The 13778-nt window shown below is 36.0% G+C and overlaps 1 protein-coding gene across 1 annotated transcript in view; it reads left to right on the forward strand.

Moving 5' to 3' along the window:
* The window catches only part of LOC150102997 (leucine-rich repeat-containing protein 45-like), a 358127-nt gene that overhangs the window by 189996 nt on the left and 154353 nt on the right, over positions 1-13778 (forward strand). The window lies entirely within an intron of this gene.

Raw genomic sequence — 13778 nt, forward strand, 5'->3', positions numbered from 1 at the left:
ATCGAGTCTAAAGAGATTGTCATGGACCCTCTTCATTTAAAAAGTAACCTCAGCTATAATTTGCCTGACTTTTAGCTCTGCTCTCAGATATTAGCGCACTCGTGAAATCCCATGCGCACAGGTTTCTAGCAATAGAACTTTAACACGGACTGTAGCTCCAAGTCAAAATAACTGTGGTTTATAGTCGATTTCATAATTTATGATTTTATAGTGACTCAATGTTTGTTTACAATGTTTTTGATTCAGGCGTGATAGAACTTTGTATGTTCTATCACGCCTGAAGAAGTCGGCCACCCTGATGAAACATGTTGCGTATTTTAATAAATTTTATTGTTTATTCTAATTCTCGGATCTCAGTCAGTATATAAAAAGCATGAACATATCCCAATTCCAAGTCAACACTACAAGTCATATACAGTAAAACCCCTTTTTTACACTTTTCAGGGGACTGATGGAAAAAAGTGCAAATAGCAGGAAAGTGTAAATAGCAGGAAATGTAAAAAACATTTAAAAAAGGCTAAAAGATGACTTACTGCTAGTATGTGAGTCTACATACTAGATTACAAAATTTAATAACTGAAAATAAATGAATTTACAATGTACTTACATTTATCTATTTAAAAAAATCTTTTATTGCAGATTGTTTTTGCTTTACGTTTTTTTTTTTTTTTTTACTTAGCACCAGATTGCTTTGCATTGAGTTCAATGCTTGACCTGTTTTTTTTACTTTCGTGTTCAAAGTGGACATGGAGAGTCCAAGATCTTATGCTAAATGCAAACGTGTTCCGGCATGCCAATTTACACGTCGCAGAATTGCCATCTTTTCTTCTACCGAAATACATTTTCTGTCTTTTGTCTCCATGTTACTAACATGGATAATCCACCACCAATAAGCAACTTTCACACGCTAAATTACGTTGCAGAAATTCTGCAATAATAATTCGTACTGTGATTGAAAAATCACGGTATCACTCATCACTACAGTACTGCTGCATGCACGCAAGTCACCGTGATGGCAGAAACAAAACTACAGCCGTAAGCAACCCCACCCGAGAACAGAAATGCGCAGATTTCCGCTGAAATCGATTCGAAAATCGGTATTGCCACCAAGAAAAAAAACGCCAATCACGGGAAATAATGTCCACGTCAAGTTGTTAATGGCGGGAAAACAATACATCGTGAGAATAGGTCTTAAGATGGGACCAACAGAAAATGACGTAAATGGCAGGAAAACGTAAATTGCGGGAATGTAAAAATGGGGTTTTACTGTGTATATATATATAAAGATGACCTTGATATAAAGGTCAAAACATTAAATTTTATTTTAATTAAATGAGTTCTTAAACACATTAGCGTGTCCCCATAATCATAATTATTCATAATGATTGCTGATCACCATATAATCCTGAAAGAAAGAAAGAAAGAATTAGTGAGATTTCTAAGTCAATTTTCTCAAATTGTGGTTTCAAAAATACCGAGTTGCTGGAGTGGGTAAACCCACTTTTCCATTCCAAAGATCAATTCACTCAAGAACCAGTTGAGATAAGAAACAAACAAACAAAAAAAAAACCTCTAGAAAAAAGGTTCCTATAAAAAGTGACTAGAATCAAATTCGATAGTCTTTCTTCTATCAATCTAGTGCTATAAAAATAGATGACTGTAGAAATTTTTTCACTTGGTTATAAATTATATTCCTATTTAATCTCCGTGGCTGTGTTTCTGTGAGGGAAATTCCCTTCTACCTCGTACTATGCAATCTGTCTCACCTTCACTTGAAAATACCCTGTATATGTTCTTCATGTTTTAGAACGAATTCGAATGCAAGTCTTTCAACCGAATGACTTCATTGAATATCCCTTAACTTAAATAAGTTTATGTCGCCGAATTGAAGCCTTTGGCTCTTCATATAATTAATAATTTATTAGGACACCTTCTTGGCAATTCTCATAGTAGGATATATGTAAGTTCTGTTTGCTACAAACTTGGTATTTCTAGGTCTACCTACTCACTCATGAGACCTCAATAAAGGTTGAAACCGGTCTGGTTAGTGACCTCTCACTCATAATGTAGAACAGTAATACATCTCCTAGGAGCTGGGTTTCACATTATGGGGAAATATCAAGAATAGTGATCGGAGCTTGCTCCACCCTTACCATGAGTTGCCTCAGTGTTGCACTCCCTAAAGGGTCAGTTGTAACACTATCCAGGTATTTGCTTATGCTTGGACTCGCCGAACTTTATATATTTACTATATTCAGCATGAAACTCTTTGAGTTTCTCATTCGGCTATGAAACAATATGGGATGTAATATCCCTTAACTTAAATACCTATTTAATCTTTATCTGAGTGCAAACAAACAGTTTGCATGTGAAGTATCTTTACGACTAGGCTACTTGTATATACAAACTGACTTTACATTAATTGCCTTAGTATCCCATAATGCAAAGTGCACATCCTTTCAGACAGATATGTAAAATTCTATGCATTATGGGAGGATTTCGATATTTGAGGTCTCATCAGTGGAACCAGACCTAGAATCACATGAAGGCATTAGCTTCTATATACAAATAGCCTAGTTCTGAAGATACTGCTTGTGAAAATTTTGTTGGCTTACACTTGGATAAAGAATTAAACAAGAATATAATTTCTTGTGGAGTTTAATTTTTAACCAAGTGAAAAATGTTCTCTAACTATCTCTGATCCTTAGTATTTTAATAGTAAGGTGATACTTGTTTTCACTACTTGCATATAGAAAATATGTGACTTCTACATTAATTTAGTATCTTTTCTAGGTCTGGTTCCCACTGTTGAGATCTCAGTAAAGGTCTAAATTGGTCTGTGTGGTGGCCTTTTCCATTTATTTATTTCGTGTGCAAACTACAGAAAATGTAAGAGCAGCATACATATAAATGATGAAACGCATACATTTAGAGAAATAGACATTAAAAGAATAGGGATTAAAAGCATACATTAAAAGACAAAAATGCCACTTGCATGAAATATTGAGCAAAAACATAAAATGTCGAATTTCACTCATCCAGTGACTAATATATTTTAAAGCTGTTTCATTGCATTAAATCTTGTCGGGTACATATATTATTAATGTCTATTAAACAGTATTGCAGAAGATTGATCCATGGTTTGTGTTTCACCACATGAGCAGCTATCATTGTCTGTGCAGCCCCATCTGGCCATATTCTGCTTTGATCTGCCCATTCCAGAACTAAGTCTATTCAATGTCTTCCATCTTTGCCAGTCAAGATGTAAGCTGGAAGGAAGAGATTCATTTAAGTTCAGAGCCTCTGGAGATTGTTCTTGTCACATTGTTGACCTTTGTAGCTTTTATGGAATCAACCAACAGTTCCACTGGGTGAATAAAACTTTTCCTTGATCTTAGCCTCTTATGTACTGCAACATGTCCATACAAAGGATGCTGTTCATTTAGTTGTTGTTTCTGCTCATATCTACTCTGTGTAGTGCTTCCGATATGAGTAGGTGCAATACCAGACAGTGAGTATAGATGGTCAATTTTTGTAGGCTTAAGGCAGCTGGTAATGTGTGGACATGTTTCATTAAGAACCTTATCACTAATTTTGACATGTGATGATCTTTCCCAAACATGGCTAGCATACTTGGCTGTCGAAAAGCAGAGTGCCAGTGCAGAGGTGTGCAGTACTTGTGGATTTGCACTCCACCAAAATGATGTTAAGTGCAGAATATTATTACGTGTTTGAGTTTTAGCTGCTGTTTTCTCTGTGTCACTTATAATTTAGGGTCCTATCTAGTGTAACACCTAGGTAAGTTGGATTTGGATAATTGACAGTTTCACACCATTCCATTCTATATTCAACTCTCTCCTCGCCTCCCTATTACTGAGATGGAAAAGACACATTTGGGTTTTACTGGGATTTGGTTTCAGTTGGTTTTCCTTATAGTAAACTATAAGGGTTTCTAGTTGCATGAGCTGTTTCTCAATGTCATCAAAAAAACCGGGCAATAACTTGATAAGTTATTGTCCGGTCATCTGCATATAAGAAGGTTCTTGACCGTGAGTTCATAGGTTGGTCATTAGTATATATATATATTGAAGAGGAGGGGAGATAGCACCCTTCCCTGAGGTAGACCATTTTTCTGGATATGCCATCTGCTCTTTTTTCCTTGAAAATCAACAAAGAATCGCTTGCTGAACAGCAGTGACCTAAATATTTCCACTAACCGATAGCTGTTTGTCATTCTGTAAATTTTGACTATAAGCTTTCTAAGATTTAGTGTGTCATATGCTGCTGTCAGATCTATAAGTTGTTGAAAGTTGTCAGATCTATAAATACAGCTCCTCTTGTTAACCCCCTTTCAAAGCCATCCTCAATAAACTGTGTTAAGTTTAATACTTGTCCAGTGCATGATCTTTTTGGTCTAAATCCTGCCTCTTCTTTTATCAGCACTTGCTCTATTTCTGGACTTAGTCTGCTCAAGATTAGCCTCTCATACAGCTTCAGTGTTGTGCATAAGTGAGCTAGAGGCCTGTAGCCCTTTGGATCCTCAGCAGGTTTACCCGGTTTCAGGATAGGTATTACTTTCGTTTGCCTCCATATTCTGAGTATTTTAGCAAATTTCCAACAAAAGTTGAAAAATTCTAACAACCATTCTGTTGCCTTTTCTCCCAGATTCCTTAGATCTCATTTCTGATATCATCAGTGCTGGCAGCTTTTCCTGGTTTTTAAGGCTTTCCATAATGCATACATTATGTCTGAAAGGATGTGTGCTTTTCATTAGGGTTTATACAAAAACCGACTTTTGAGAAAACCAGTTTTCGAATTTCAGTATTTCCAAAAAACAGGTTAAAACGGTTTTTGAATTTTTACAAAAAAAAAAAAAATATATATATATATATATATAATTAAAACAGTAAAAAAATATTTACACTTATTTTAAAATATTTCAGTTTATTTAATATTTATGGAACTACAAAATAAAATATACTCTATACAAAACCAAAAAACTAAAATCCATACAAATCTGTACAATTTTTCAGATTCATATTAATATAAATTATAAATTTTTATTTCATTTAGTATTTTTCTTCAGGAAATATGATTTCAAAAAACACAAAACGTCCACTGGACGATTACTTAATCTTGTTCATAATTATTCTAGATACAAAATTACCTGAAATAGAAAATACTCTCTCACTGGCTACTGAACTTGATTTTATCATTTTCAGAGCATCAAATAATAAATCTAAATTCTTTGTTCTTTTATTGCTTGCCTCAAATAGTGAAAATTCAGCCTTCATTGTCTTCGGATTTGATATTGTTTCCTCACATTCCTCAAGAAATCTGTGAATTGATTTTTCCATGGCTTCTTTTAGAGCATTGCCCTTATTAATAGTTTCTCCGTCTCCAATATATTCATCATCAGCATCTGTTTCCATACAAGAATTTGGATATATTCTAGACAATATTTTTTCCAGATAACTTAATAATATCAAGTTTTGAAGCTAGTGGAAATGCACTAGATTTCTTTGTTGAAATGTTTTGTGGAGTTTGCAAATATAGCAAAAGGGTTACCAATTCAACTTGCCTTCTATCTTGAATTCGTACTTCTAAAGCATTTAATAATTTGGAACTAATTTCAGTCTTTAAATTTTTAGTTCATTTAACAGAAATTCAAATATGCCTTCACTTGCTAATAAATTGGCATCTCACTGCCCTAAGGCCTCAGCTGCTAGACATACTGGTCCCAACACTTTAAGAAGCTCCATGATTTTAGGATATTGAGCTTCATTCCACATATGAGAAGAACCAGTATCATTCAAAGCTAAAACAACAAATTCTTTTAATGTAATAAATCTTTCAATCATGGCTTCTAAATTATTCCATCTCATTTGACAGTCAAGAATCAGACTTAATTTCTTTCCTTTTTCTTGTTTTACATAATTCTGAAGAATGCTATCTATTATGGGAGATTTTCTAAAAAAAAATTGCAAATTTTTGTAATTTGGGAAATTGATTGTAATTGTCAGACAACATAGGGAATCCACAGTCGTTATCTAGATCAAGAGAATTTACGAAAATCCTTGCCATAGTCATCTTCACACTGTTCGTCATCTTCCGATTCCTCACTTATAACATATACATCGGTTTTGAGTCAGAATATTAACGTTTTTAATTAAATTATTAATTTTTACATATTTAATCTATAATTTAGTATCTAAAACCATTTTTTTTAAATTTAAAAGCCTGTTTTCGAATTTTACAAATTTATCCAAAAAAAAAACGGTTTTTAAAAACTGACAAACTCTACTTTGCATTATGAGATACTAAGGCAATTGATTTAGCCTCTATATACAAGTAGCCAAGTTGTGAAGATACTTCACATGCAACATACTTAGATAAAGGATTAAACAAGAATATACTTTCTTGACAAGTTTAAGAAGTAGATACCATTTCCACAGGACTACAGAGGTATCTCCAAGTGTATTTAAATAAATAAAAAATGCTCTTGTGTTCTCACTTTAAGTAGGTTATGGTAGCATCTGTACTGCTGCTCTGAACTCGCAAGCAAACTGCAGGCTAATTAATGCTACAGCTGATTGCTAGTCTCTCACTGATTGGGAAAAACCAGACATCTAAAGCTAATAATCAACTAACTGAATTTATTTAGCTAATTAGATTACTGAGCAAACATACTGCCTTGGCAACCAAGGCATCTTCATGGACACAATGAAATATTCTAAGCATGTGCACACACAGGCACACCAGAAAGGGAAATACAGAGACTAATTGTAAAAGGGAAGGGGATGCTCCTTTAGTCTTAACATGCCCTCTATGAGTGCAGTGAGATGGGTTTTTGCTGATAGTCTCAAAATGATAAATTCCTAGACTTTTGGCAATGTCATGCAGCTGAATTTGTTTTAGTTTAGAGAATGTAAGTGATGTGGATGATTCAAAAATACTTTCTCTGATTTAAATCAGAACAGTTGTTTTGAATAACTTTTATTAATAGTTTTTTTTTTTTTTTGAAAAACTATTGGAATTTGAATATTCTTCTTTCAAAAAGGAAGTTTACTGCCTTTTGAATGCCCTAAAGAATAGGTTCATGGCAGCCAAGCCATTGCTTAGGGAGTTTAACACCTGACTTGGTAACAGTGTGTATGTAAGTATGCTGCTTGGAAAGAAGACTCCTTTTGCTGTGATGACTACACGAATCCTACAGGCATACTTCCCCAAGAGTATGATAGAAATTAATGGGAATTTTAGACCATTCTTACTGAAGGCATTTAATGAGATCCTGGACTGTTTTAAAGCACATGTCCCTTGATGCAGATTTTGACTATGCGGTTAATAGCAGAGAAAGCTAGGAGAAAAAATCAAAAACATATATACTTGTGTTAGATTGTTACCTATCGCTAAAATCTTACTTTTACTTCTTCCTTTTATCTACTCTGCAGTTGTATCTATGCTTACCAAAATTTTGAGTTTGTCCCCTTTTCGGATATATATGCAAATTTGTTTTTTAACTCTGCGCCAGCTTATATCCTATAATAGAGTGGATTTCTATTCAGTGAGACATTCCCAGATTCTTATGCATAAACTCATTAGTAATCCTTACTGACAGTCGCAGCCTTTAAACTAATTCTTTAACTACCAATCCCCTCCTGCTTATGGTTCAGAATTTTATGAGTGATGAGTTGACTATCATATTCAGGCAAGACTCAGAATTAAACAAAATACATGTTTATTTGAAACTCGAAACATATTTTACAGTTATATTATATCACATATTCAATAAACTCAGTCATGCAAAATCAATTCTAGGTTATAAGGTCAGTTCGCACTAAATTAGTTCAAAAATCATATCAAACAAAACTAGGCATATCACTAAACACAGTACTACTACCAAAACAATAACTCTGTCTCTCTCTCCTAAATTTCACTTCTAAGCTGTGAGGCTTAATATCAAAACAATCTCAATTCAATTCTACCTGTAACATATATCACCCAAATTTGATTCTGTCTCTCTCTCATTAATAAATCGGTCCAGGACAATATGCCAGATGGACATCAATTATGTTACATAATTGATGTCCATCTTTTACATAATTGATGTCCACACAAAATTCTACTTAGATTTCATTAGCTAGACTGTCCAAACATCAATCATATCACAAGGTAATTTCTTCTCTCCAATGCAAACTAATTAACATGAAACAAAAAGTCTACTTTACCATCACTGAACTGGAATCAGGTCTGCTGTTGTTTTCTACCTTTTGTGTTCCCCGCGCATTGGATCTTCCATCACGCCATGTGCAGGGTCTGGTTACCACTCGATAGGCCTATCTTTGTATACAGCATTGTTTCCGCGTTGTCGGAGGTTAGCTGCAGACATGCTTGTGCCTGCAACCGCTTTCAAAGAGAGCGCTCACTATCACGTGCTGATACTCCATCAGGAGTTCGCTGAACAGACTACTCGAATCTCCCACCATTACACATCGCAGTCTTGTGCACGATCCACTCGAACAGGAAGGCACCGGAACAACAACGATGAGATGAGAAAAAAGCTTCGTTGACCTCACAAGCCCTTTTATTTCTCTTGTTAGTGCCCTCTTTTTCCCTCTAAATTTCCCACACGGCACTATGATGGTCTCGTCCCCAGGTTGGTCCCTTACTTTCTCCCTGCTTTGGGAGCGCTCTTTCTCGGAAGCTGAACGTGAGTTGCTTTCCGTGTACGTCACTGCCTCTGGCTTTTCATTTAACATGCACACTACCATTAGACCTTTGCTCACAGGTTACTCAGTGAATCACAGAAAAATAAGTCAACTCAAATGAACGTGATATTTACAAATAATTCTCTTCTCATAAATAAATAAAACAATATAGTAGTATGATATCTTACATGAAAGGAAAATATTTTCTTATACATTTAGAAATTTCCCTTGTGTTCTACTGGAGTGCAAGTTTTTCCTCCTTCAGCCTTCATTTTAAACATGTTAAATCCTGAGTGAATGGTCTGTCCTTTCAGACACATCAATCAGGATCTAACAAAAGTCCCCCCTTTCTAGAAAAAAAATTTTTTAATAATTTTTTTTGATAATTTTTTTTTTAAAACCCCTCAAAAAAAAGGTTTTCTGGTTTTCAGCAAAGTTCCTTTTAGACTTCCCTCGGTTCTATGGATATGACTCTTAACTTTAGGTTCATGTTAAATTTTATATATATAAAATTTTGTTATTTGTCTTTTAATTTTTCCACCCCCTTTTCTTATTGTTTTAAAATTTTCCTCACTACTGGCAGTGTTGAGTTCAGGTTGCCTTTCCCGAATTCTATGTTTGATATTCCTTGGCTTCTCACAGAGGTTCATCAGCCTTCTCTCAAAGCAAGCAAAGTTGATATTTAATTCATTCTCTATGGTTTCATGTTCAGTCTGGCTTATATTCTCCTTATCTGAATGTGTTCCTTCCTTTTACTCAATCGTATCAGGATCCCCAATGACCTTTAATTTGGAGACTGCATCTTGCCCAGGTTCGATGAGAGTGCTATGTTCAGTGTTCCCCTCAGTCGGCTTCCGATTATTATTCCTTCGGTGTTTCCAGTGTGTATGGGAGCCCTCCTTACTTCTAATTTGTGTTTCCCTTACAACCTCAATACCTCTCCCTCTTCCCAGAAAGCAGACTTCCTTCCTAGAATAATCACAAGTAAAATTGAACTTCGTTAGGAAGTCATCCCCTAGAATTAGTTCTAAGTGTGAGAGGGAGTCTCTTGGCAGTATTATGAAGTTATGCCAGACGTTCATTTTATACTGGGATAAACCTATAGTAACAGATGGTGATATTCCCAGAAGCTTAATCGGTCTACTAAGATATCTGATTTTCTTTCTTACACAGGGTTCTAGTTTCCTGAAATAGTTTTCCAATATAATTGAAGCTTGGGAACCAGTTTCAATTATATCGGAAATTTAATTTTGCAAATTTCTCCCTTCACCGTAATTGCTGGGATTTGTCTTTGATTTCGTCTTACTCCTCCCCCTCCCCCCCCCATGTTTGTTTGGTGCAAAGATGCGATTTGGCCTCGGTGTTAAATTTTGTTTGTGAGACTTGTTGCCTATTAAAACAATCTCGGGCTAGATGCCCTATCCTATTACAGTTATAGCACCTTGGGGGTTCCCTGTAATGACCCTTTTCATTGTCTCCGTCTGAGGACAAAGGAGAGTTACCATTGCAATTTGCAGACAATTCCGTTAATCTTTGCATCACCAAATCCATTTTTTCTAGTAGAGGTCTTTGTAGCTTTTCAAACTCTTTGTGAATTAGACCAGTGGTTCCCTTCTCCTGAAAGGAGGAACTTTCCAGGTTTCTCGTGGAGGCTGTTGTTAACTGACTAATCACAGCATTGAGACGTTCCAGGACAGACTGTTGTAATTTTTCCACTTCCTGCTTGATCAGTGAGTGAACTTTGCTAAAGCTAGGAACATCAGTGGTGATCTGGCAAACTGTCTCAGTTCTACTTCCTTCGTTGTTTTGTGCTTTCTGCTTTTCCTTCCTCTCTGAATGTTCCCTTTTGTGGTTCTGATTTCTAATGTTATCTCTCTTCTTTAATTATGTTAACGGATCCAACCGTGGCTGCAGAACATATGTCACTAAGCAGCTGCTCTTTTTCCCTTACTGCCTTATAACAATCTTCAAAATTCGATATTTCTTTTCCGAAGGCAGTCTCTCTTAATTCTAGTCTTAATCCTGCTCTAAAGTGCTGAAAGACTGTCCAGTTCAAATGGTGTTGGTCTTTGTTAGAGACATTCAGTGTTGGCAAGAGCTAACATTCAGTTATAGAAGTCTGACACACTTTCTTTGTCTCTTTGCACCACCTTCTCGAGCCTCCATAGATTCGGTCCCACATTCCTTACCCTTGAAAACTGAGATATGAGGGCCTCTTTAAATGTATAATAATTTCGGGTTTCCTTCAAAACTGTGAGGAGTAAAAGTAGGTCTTAGCCCTTCCAACTAGCTTGCTTCGTAGCAGAATGAGCAGGTGGAATTCACTCCATCGACCAATCCTTCTCAGTTCCTCAATATACTCGAAGAAAGCTATCACGTCATCAGATTCTTCTCCCGAAAACTGAGGGAAGACCTGTTGTGGATTTATCGTTCTGAAAAATTCCAAATCATTGAGTTCTGAGCATGTTGGGAGGTCATTATGTTCTGAGCTTGCTGGGAGAGACATACTTGCATTCAGCTTACAATGTGACACAAAGAATCTTACTATTCAATTTCTATTGCCATCAATAATTTCTGATTGCCTAATATGAGGTCAATACCTACTCACTGTGATTACCGATTAAATAAATTTTTTTTAAGGGTCCTAAACACATTCTGTCGGCTGCGCCATTGTTAGATTATTACCTATCGCTAAAATCTTACTTTTACTTCTTCCTGTTATCTACTCTGCAGTCGTATCTATGCTTACCAAAATTTTGAGTTTGTCTCCTTTTCGGATATATGCAAATTTGTTTTTTAATGCTGCACCAGCTTATATCCTATAATAGAGTAGATTTCTATTCAGTGAGACATTCCAAGATTCTTATGCATAAACTCATTAGCAATCCTTACTGACAGTCGCGGCCTTTGAACTAATTCTTTAACTGCCAATCCCCTCCTGCTTATGGTTCAGAATTTTATGAGTGATGAGTTGACTATCATATTCAGGCAAGACTCAGAATTAAACAAAATACATGTTTATTTGAAACTCGAAACATATTTTACAGTTATATTATATCACATATTCAATAAACTCAGTCATGCAAAATCAATTCTAGGTTATAAGGTCAATTCACACTAAATTAGTTCAAAAATCATATCAAACAAAACTAGGCATATCACTAAGCACAGTACTACTACTACTACCAAAACAATAACTCTCTCTCTCTCTCTCCTAAATTTCATTTCTAAGCTCTAAGGCTTAATATCAAAGCAATCTCAATTCAATTCAATTCTACCTGTAACATATATCACCCAAATTTGATTCTATCTCTCTCTCATTAATAAATCGGTCCAGGACGATATTCCAGATGGACATCAATTATGTTACATATCACAAAATTCTACTTAGAGTTCATTAGCTAGACTGTACAAACATCAATCATATCACAAGGTAATTTCTTCTATCCAATGCAAACTAATTAACATGAAACAAAAGGTCTACTTTACCATCACTGAACTGGAATCAGGTCTGCTGTTGTTTTCTACCTTTTGTGTTCCCCGCGAATTGGATCTTCCATCACGTCACGTGCAGGGTCTGGTTACCGCTCGATAGGCCTATCTTCGTATACAGCATTGTTTCCGCATTGGCGTAGGTTAGCTGCAGACATGCTCGTGCCTGCAACCGCTTTCAAAGAGAGCGCTCGCTATCACGTGCTGATACTCCATCAGGAGTTCGCTGAACAAACTACTCGAATCTCCCACCATTACACATCGCTGTCTTGTGCATGATCCACTCGAACAGGAAGCCCCTGGAACAACAACGATGAGATGAGAAAAAAGCTTCGTTGACTCGCAAGCCCCTTTTATTTCTCTTGTTAGCGCCCTCTTTTTCCCTCTGAATTTCCCACATGGCACTATGATAGTCTCATCCCCAGGTTGGTCCCTTACTTTCTCCCTGCTTTGGGAGCGCTCTTTCTCGGAAACTGAACGTGAGTTGCTTTCCGTGTACGTCACTGCCTCTGGCTTTTCGTTTAACATGCACACTACCATTAGACCTTTGCTCACAGGTTACTCAGTGATTCACAGAAAAATAAGTCAACTCAAATGAACGTGATATTTACAAATAATTCTCTTCTCATAAATAAATATCTTACATGAAAGGAAAATATTTTCTTCTACATTTAGAAATTTCCCTTGTGTTCTAATGGAGTGCAAGTTTTTCCTCCTTCAGCCTTCATTTTAAACATGTTAAATCCTGAGTGAATGGTCTGTCCTTTCAGACACATCAATCAGGATCTAACACTTGCTTTGTTGATTTTCAGAAGGCATTTGACAGTATCATCCAGAAAGTGACATTAGCAGTGCTAGAATCCTATGGAATTGATAGAAAACTAATAGCTATATTAAAAGATGTGTATAAGAATGAGTTACAACGGTTAGAATAGGTGAAGATTTGGGGAAATGGTTTAGAACAAGCAGAGGTACTATACAGGGGGATCCAATATCACCAAGCATTTTCATCACACATTTAGAAAAGCAATGGACAAAATAAAGGAAGATGGAAAAGGAATATCAGTACATGGAATGAGAATTAACTGTCTGAGATTTGCAGATGATGGTATTATTGAAGAAAATGAAAGAGAACTACAAAAAAAAACATTGAAACTGTTAAATGAGGAAGGAAAGAGATATGGACTTGTTTTGAACTTGGAAAAACAAACACAATAGTACTTGGGGAGAAGAAAATGAAACAAAAGATACAAGTGGATGGAATTTATATAGAAAATGTTTTGCAGAAGAAGTAGACAATACAGAGAATGGATAGATAACATAAAGGACTGGTGTGGAAATGGGTGTACAGAAACTGTGACACTGTGCACTGGACAAAGGAAGGTGAAAGAAGATAGTGAATGAGGCATCAAACACGCAGTGAGCCCATGGTTCCTGATGATGATCAAATGGGAAGGGATATGAAGCTGGTAACATGGATATGAGGGTGGATGATCAACTTCAAGGAGTAGTAGGTTCTGGAGCAGAATTAGGGAGAATGCATATGGCTGGTGGTGTGCTACAGGAATCTGCACTATG

The sequence above is a fragment of the Typopeltis vanoorti genome, chromosome 9 (assembly GCF_054136105.1).
Source record: "Typopeltis vanoorti isolate ZY-2024b chromosome 9, IOZ_Tvanoo_1.0, whole genome shotgun sequence".
Classification (NCBI taxonomy): domain Eukaryota; kingdom Metazoa; phylum Arthropoda; class Arachnida; order Uropygi; family Thelyphonidae; genus Typopeltis; species Typopeltis vanoorti.